Genomic DNA, 8,762 nt, shown 5'->3' with positions numbered 1-8,762 from the left:
GTGACGGATATACCACCAGCCGTATTACGAGTTCCATAGGATATAATGGACTCGTAATACGGCTGGTGGTATATCCGTCACTTTACCGTCACTTTTGGGACGGATGAACACCTCCTCCAAAGTTTTAATAACCCCCAAAGTGTCTTAAGTCTTTTAAAAGCATACAAAGGGGGTCATTCTAACCCTGGCGGTCGGCGACCGCCAGGGCTAAAATGACGGAAGCACTGCCAACAGGCTGGCGGTGCTTCCTTGGCCATTCTGACCGCGGCGGTAAAGCCGCGGTCAGAAAAGGGCAACCGGCGGTTTCCCGCCGGTTTACTCCTGGCCCAGGGGATTCCGACCCCCTTACCGCCATCCTGTTCCTGGCGGTTTTCACCGCCAGGAACAGGATGGCGGTAACGGGTGTCATTGGGCCCCTGGGGGCCCCTGCAGTGCCCATGCCACTGGCATGGGCACTGCAGGGGCCCCCTAACAGGGCCCCACTAAGATTTTCAGTGTCTGCAAAGCAAACACTGAAAATCGCGACGGATGCCACTGCACCCGTCGCACCCCTTCGACTCCGCCTGCTCCATTCGGAGCCGGCATCCTCGTAAAAGGGGGTTTCCCGCTGGGCCGGCGGGCGGCCTTCGGGCGGTCGCCCGCCGGCCCAGCGGGAAAGCCTGGCAGACAGGATTGAACTGAAAGGGGACCTGGTGCACTTCTTAGCCACTCTTTGAAGTCTCCCCCACTTCAAAGGCACCTTTGGGTATAAAACAGGGCCTCTGCCCTACCTCATCAGACACTTGCTGGAGAAGAAACCTGAACCAGAAACTACATCCTGCCAAGAAGAACTGCCTGGCTGCTCAAAGGACTCACCTGTCTGCTTTCTACAAAGGACTGCTGCCTTGCTGTTGGCCTGCTGCCGCACACCGAAGCTGATCGACGCGACGCTCTTGGGACGACCGAAAATCCGACGCACGGCTTCGCAAGGACAACGCCGCCCGACCTCTAGAGGAGAAATCGACGCGACACCTGCCGTGAGATCGTAATTTCGACGCGCAGCCCCGCAGAACGACGCGCAGCCGGAAAACAAGCAGGAAAATCCACGCACAGACACGGGACATCTGGTAATCCCCACGATCCACGAAAATAGACTGTCCGCGCGCCGGAAAACGATGCATGACTTCCCCGCGTGGAAAATAACGACGCAAGTCCGTGTGTGCTGGGGAGAAATCGACGCACACACCCTTTTTCCACGCACCTCTTCTTTTGTGGCCCTCTGCGGAGATTTTTCCACTCCAAACCAGGTACTTGTGCTTGAAAGAGACTTTGTTTATATTCTAAAGACTTAAGACACTGTATATCACTTTTCAGTGATATCCCTACAATTTCCCATTGCATACTTTATTCTTTTTGACCTACAATTATCCAGATAAATATTCTATATTTTTCTAAACACTGTGTGGTGTATTTTTGTGGTGCTATATGGTGGTATTGTATGATTTATTGCACAAATACTTTACACATTGCCTTCTAAGTTAAGCCTGACTGCTCGTGCCAAGCTACCAGAGGGTGGGCACAGGATAATCTTGGATTGGGTGTGACTTACCCTGACTAGAGTGAGGGCTTTTGCTTGGACAGGGGGTAACCTGACTGCCAACCAAAAACCCAATTTCTAACAGAGGCCCACGCAGCACAACACAAAGGGATCCCACGCTGCTGGAGAACCACTAAGGAAGCTCTGCATCACAGGACGGAGTGCTGGTGGCCTAAGCTTTGCTGCCCACGAAAAGCTTCATGGAAGGTCGCACACAAGTCTTTCCAACTGCAAATAAAGCGATGCACCTGGGTACTGTTTTGCTTGGGGAGGCAAGCTCTTACCTCCACCAAAGTTGGACAGCTGGACCTTGGGACTGTCAGAGTCACTTTCATCCACCACCCGTGTTGCTGGATCCTCGCTCGTCCTCTGTACACGGGACCCACGCCACCGGTCATCGCTGCAGAGAGGTGCCTGCTGAAGCAGGGAAGTGACTCCGTCACTCCACGGGAGATTCCTTTGGTTCTTCTGATGCAGGCTTAAGACAGACAATCCTCGGAGGATGCACGACCTGGAAACTGTTTCAGTTGCTGGCAGGAGCTGAAGATACAATGTTGCAGAAGTCATCTTTGCTTCTTTGTTGCAGTTTGTAGAGTTCCTGGAGGGTTCAACTGCGGTTCTGTCAGTAGAAGATGAAGTAAAGGATGCAGAGGAGTCCTGCTAGAGTCTTGCAATCCCAATCTGAAGAAACACCCAGAGGAGAGACCCTTAATAGCCCTGAAAGGGGGATTGGTCGCCTAACCAGGTAAGCACCTATCAGGGGAGGGCTCTGATGTCACCTGCTGGCCACTCAGAGGCTCCCAGAGTGCCCCATCTCCTTGGAATCCAAGATGGCAAAACCCTGGAAGAACTCTGGGCACCACCCCTGTGGTGGTGATAAACAGGGGAGTGGTCACTCCCCTTTCCTTTGTCCAGTTTTGCGCCAGAGCAGGGACTGGTGGTCCCTGAACTGGTGTAGCGAGAATAAGAATGGAGCACACTGAGAATAGTTGATTACATGTAATAGCTGAGTCCATGGATCCTTTGATTCTACTAAAACTTCTAAAAATGAACTGGTGTAGACTGGATTATAAAAGGAGGGCACCATCTGTGCCCTTCAAATCACTTTCAGAGGCCCTGGGAGGCTACCCCTCCCATGCCCGTAACACCTATTTCCAAAGGAAGAGGGTGTAACACCCCTCTCCCAAAGGAAATTCTTTGTTCTGCCTTCCTGGGCTTGAGCTGCTCAAGCAACAGGAGGGCAGAAACCTGTCTGGGAGGTGTCAGCAGCTGGGACTGTCTGGAAAACCTCTGAAGGCTAGTATGGCAGGTACTGGGGTTCCACTGTGGAGTCACCAGAGTGCATGGGATTGTGCAACCAATACTTGAATCAGTATTTGGGTACAATTCCCAGTTGCTAGACACCTTACATGGCCATATTTGGAGTTACCATTGTGAAGCTTGACATAGGTATTGACCTATGTTGAGTGCACACGTAAAATGGCACTCACGAAGTCTGGGAAAATGGTCCTTGATGATGTGGGGGCACCTCTGCTAGTGCAGGAGTGCCCTCACACACAGGTACTTTGCACCCAGCCTTCAGGGTTGGAAGGCCTGACATGTAGGTGACTTATAAGTGACCTGGTGCAGTGAATATGGCTGTGAAAGGGTGCATACACCATTTCATGCAGGCTGCAATGGTAGTCCTGCAGAAGCTGTTTCATGGGCTCCCTATGGGTGGCAAAAGTAGAGCTGCAGCCCATAGGGATCTCCTGGAACCACTCTGCCTTGGGTACCTAGGTACTTAATTATAGAGACTCATAAGGGGGGCCAGTATGCCAATTTGTGAGTGAAATACTGAGTTACCAGTATGTAGTGATCAATTTAGAAACAGAGAGAGCATAAGCACTGGGGTCCCGGTTACCAGGACTCCAGTGACACAGTCAAGCATACTTTCAAAAACAGTGAAACATACTGACAAGCAAACCATAAACCATAAGCACCGGAGTCCAGGCTAGCAGGATCCCAGTGACACAGTCAAATCACACTGACATCAGGCAGAAATTGGAGGTAACATGCCAAAAAGAGTATACTTTCCTATCCCATAGCAACACCCATGGCAAGGCCTCACCATGCAAATTGATGCATAGGGAGGGTTGACAAAGATAAGATGGTGTCAAGAAACAAAAAGGATATACATCACACCTAGAAGATATGATGCAGCCAACTGCGCCAACTGGGCTTCCCGTCATGTGACACGCAGGTGGGGCATAGGGCTGATAGACTGCAACCGTTATGTACAGGAACAATGTTTGGGAACTAAGATGACACTGAGCCTCCAATATTAAGTCAGTGACGTGACATATCAACTGCCACAACACAGATAGACTGATATTACACCATCTCATTACAGAGGGTGATGGCTCTTCTGTGGATCTTCCTGTCCTAAAGTGTACCCCGATGATCTCGATGACCAGCTGACGACCATCAGCCAAGAGACCCTCCAAGAAGTCCTCCTATTCCTCCAGACACCACCTCCAGTCACAAGGCAGAGTATTAATGTAGCAGCCACCCCAGAGGCCCCACTCAGTACCCCTATAGTATGAACTGCTAGCACCAACACAGCTGAGGTCTCCAGGGACCCAGGGTCCAGCTTTGAGAGGATAGTGGTAGGAGTCCAGCAGGAGCTGACTAAGGAGGTGCAGGTGGGGATGCAAACTATGGCAGCCAGCCTAGAGGGTATGCGCACGTGCATTGTTACGGCCACTGAACAGACAGCAGCTAAATTATGCACACACTCCTCAATTCCTGGAGTCCAGCAGTGTATGAGGGATATAGCTGCTGCCATGAGGGAGAGGCCACAACAACTCCCCTACCAAACTGGCAGCAGACGGATTGAGGACAAGCTGGCCTCTGTGCACCAGGAAGTGTCCTCCCTAGGCGACACATGGCTGCCTACCACAGGAATATTGCTGCTATCCTAAAAAATCAGCAGCTCCTACTTGCTGCAGTAATGCCATATGTAATTCCACAGGTGGCAGCTGCAGAGAATTGGGTGTTCACATCTCCAACCACTGAAGTGTGTGTGGCCCTCTCTACCTCCCCACCACCACCATTAAGGGCAGAGGAGACACCACACACATTGGAGGATGAAGATGTGGAACAGATCATCTTCACCCGTAGGAGTTCCGGTAGCACCAGCCCATGCCACATGGACAGTGATTTTGCTTTGTCCTGTGCTAGACATCATGCAGTTTTAGCACAGTTGCAGATATGTACTCTTCACCAACACAATGTTGACCTTTCTGCAATGGACTGTAATTTTCTTTCACTTATCAATTGTCAATTCATGATCCCCTGCACTTAACTACACTCTACTCAAGCATGTCCCATGACATGTCCCTTAACCCTGGACTTGTGTTGTGCCATAACTGTATGGATTTCACTAATGTGGAGTCACAAACCTGGACATTGTAAATGTTGATCTACAACACTTGTGAATAAACAACACCTACACAACCAGCATGTCTACTACGCTTAGGAATTGTGATGTGTGTAACATGTCTTTAGTCACAAAGTGTCAGTACAAGAGTCCAGGAATATGGGGGCACATATCTACGCACAAGGTACTAAAATGATGAACGTAGATGCTGGTCTCATCCCCTACCAGCAATTCACAGAGTATGTCAAAAATTTTGAACACATGTATGCTTCACCCACTACATATGGCAGGAATCGCTGTGAAACAGTTCTCGGGCAATATCGTCAGCTGGGAGTATCAGTAGAATACATTGGCATGAAACAGAGGTACTTTACCTCATCTGTAATTGACACTGGTCAGTTTAGCATGATAGATATAACATTGAGGCTGTTGTCAGATGTCCCACAGTGCCCAACATTCCTACACAGGACCCAAACAATGACAGCTGAATTAACACACCTACCTGTCCAATACAAAGTTAACATAGTCACCGTGAGTGGTGGGTACACGGAATGGCAGATGCATAGACAAGTAGATGTGTTTTAGCTGCCAATGTGTCAGCTCAGTTGTAAGCAGGCAATGAACATGTCAAAAGAGGGATTTGGATGCAGGATAGAATCCCTTGGCCAACACACAATTTTCACTCCACACTTATGGGAAGACCCTGCGACCCAAGCATATGACACATGAAGTAAGGGAGTACTGAAATATTTTTAATGAGAATGAAACTAAACTAATAAGAATGAAGAACACCTATCCTAACCTAACCTAACCTATCCTAACTATACTTAACCAACAGCTGACCCTAACTACCCTATGCTAAAATCACCTAACACATTTAACAATACATAAATGCCCCAACTTTACCGCCACCCACCCACCCACAAATTAACATGGAAAAAGTAGAAAACCCACACCACAATCACACTTATCTTAACTAAATTACTAACCTAATCTAACCTGACACTAACCCCCTAAAAACCCGCTAAAAAACATTAAAACAAATGAGGAGGGAGGGGACAGAAGTAGGGGTAACGGTCGCAAAGCCAATTACAGCTTTGCCCTCTTGAGGTTTTTTGATAAACTTAAGTTTCTTTGTGTTCTTTGCCAACTCCTACTCCAGGCTCTCCAAATTTTTCAGGACCAGTGTAACATCCCTGTGTATATCTTTGATTACATCCATGTCCATGGCAGTAGGTGGTGTGGGCTGTGGTACCGATGTGGATTGTGTAGCAGCTGGGACTGTAGTAGTTGTGGCAGCTGTGCCCTCTTGCACAGCTGTGGAGCATGGTCCTCTCTGTGTGGCCACTGCCAGTGTGGGTCCCCCTTGGGTGAATGCACACCATTCCAGGTGGCTCTCTCTCTGTGATAGCAGCGTGCCATCCTCCGGAGCCCAGATTCCACTACCAGGATGTGCCTATCGCGGACTGCCCTCTTCTGCAATGCCTGCAGTTCCTCATTGTTCATTTGGCAGCTGTTAAATTGAGACAGTCAACCATCAGTGTCAGCATTGTATGGAGTATGTACAGATTATTAGCTTAAACTCCACATCTAATTGCACATGCTCTCCAACTCACATTCTGGAAGAGACAATGGCCCTGATAAATACAACAACGCTGCCTTAGTATCATTTAATTGACACCAAAGCGATGCACAACAAGATTAGGCACCAAACCAAATTAGGTGTGCATTGATTTTGTACGATGTGTAACAATGCAAAGGCAGCGTCAACTTCACATAGATCAGGGCCAAAATTTCTCATCATCTGTGTCAATTTTGAACTATACATCACCAGTAACTTGAATATGTTATTGGGAGTATTGGATGCAGTTGGTAACCATAAGGGGTCAGGGTTAATAGCCTGATCAATTTGACTGTCACCCACTCTATGAGCATCACATCTACCTACAAATTTGTTATTCCTCTCCCACTGTGGGGGATGGACATGCAATCCATCATCTCAACTGTCCTGGTCATTCACCAAGGCATTCCCACTGATACATGGAGTCAGGGAGTGGACCATACGTTAGGAGGGCTGCCAACTAGGAAGCTTGTATCTATCGGTCTATCATTTCTACATTCATGTGTCCGGTGTAGAGTCCCATCAATACCTGATCTGCCAATACAATTCCTTACACACCCATATCCAAGCCAGTAAACGTCTGCCTTGACCTGCATGCATGCCTATTACATTCCACATAAGTGTTACGTAAATGGAGTACAAAATATGGAGCACCATGCAGAGAGAATTGCCTATCCAGTCCTACACATACTTTACAATACAGGGATGCACCAACTTGTGTTCAAAATGGTACCTGTGTTGTGAGAATTTGTCCCAGTACCAATAGTCTCACAGCGGTGCACTTCTTATTCACATATGCGCCTAAATGTGGCTTGTCATCACCTTGTTTACACAACGCTGCACATTGAGCACAACAAGCCTCACAAGATGTGACTCTCTGCTCTTGCATTGGGAACCTTTACATAGGACACAATATCAACATCCAGCCTACTTTGATACCTGATCATTTGACAGCTCATCACATCTAGCATTGTGTGCAACACACATGACTCACACACACCAAACCGTCAATTACTACACGGGGCAGACATTATCACACTTAATGGATACATCTGGGTCCTCAAACCTTGCCCATTCGCCAATGGTGTAGGGGGCAGGTGCCCCTGTACGATATGGATGCAAAACCATACTCAGTGTCATATCACTGTCACTACTAGTGGACAACATATTACAGTGTGTACTATGTTAGAGGAGTGAGCAAGTTATCATGGTGTAAAACAGTGCAACAGAAACATCACTGCAAACTCACAATGACACTGACACTTAGATGGTTGAGAGTCACACATTTGCACCCTTAAACTGGGCCTGAGATTCATGTAATGCTACACCCTGCAACAACCATATGTGGCCAATCTATAGAAGATGGAACCCCCATGGTATGAAGGGGTGGTGGGTGACAAATACATGACACTAACCTAGTGCTTTGTAAGACAATTGACTCAGGCATTCAGGCTTGTCCTGCAAGGTACCCAGAGGCACTTTGTGATGGACATGCAGGTCAATTATTAGTCTACAGTGATCATGCGTTAAGTAATCCATGACTGACGTGGCAAAGTTGTCTGATTGGATCAAATGCCCCATTTACTCCTGCTTTTCTGGGCTCTGGGGTGGAGTGATTTACTTAATTTTACTGTTTTCTGACTCCCCCTTATTCTGCACACACTACACTTGTCTAGGGGGGAATTTGTTATTCACATTCCACTTTTTTAGTATATGGTTTGTGTTGCCCCTAGACCTATTTTCTCCCATTGCATTCTATAGGATTTCCTACTGTTGCATTGTTCTATGACTATTTACTTGTCTAATTATTGTGTCTAGTGTATATATTGTGTATAATACTTACTTCCAGAAGGAGTATTGTCTCTAAGATATGTTGGTACTGTGTCACCCAAATAAATACCTTTATTTTTGGTAACACTGAGTATTGTCTTTACTTGTGTATAAGTACTTTGTAACTATAAGTGGTATTGCATGAGCTTTGCATGTCTCCTAGTTCAGCCTAAGCTGCTTTGCTATAGCTACCTCTATCAGCCTAAGCTGCTAGAACACTACTACATTCACTAGCAAGGGGTTACTGGACCTGGTATAAGGTGTAAGTACCCAAGGTACCCACAAGAAACCAGGCCAGCCCCCTACATTGGTGG

This window comes from Pleurodeles waltl, chromosome 5 (assembly GCF_031143425.1).
Source record: "Pleurodeles waltl isolate 20211129_DDA chromosome 5, aPleWal1.hap1.20221129, whole genome shotgun sequence".
In the NCBI taxonomy this organism is placed as follows: Eukaryota; Metazoa; Chordata; class Amphibia; order Caudata; family Salamandridae; genus Pleurodeles; species Pleurodeles waltl.
This window is presented reverse-complemented; position numbering follows the sequence as displayed.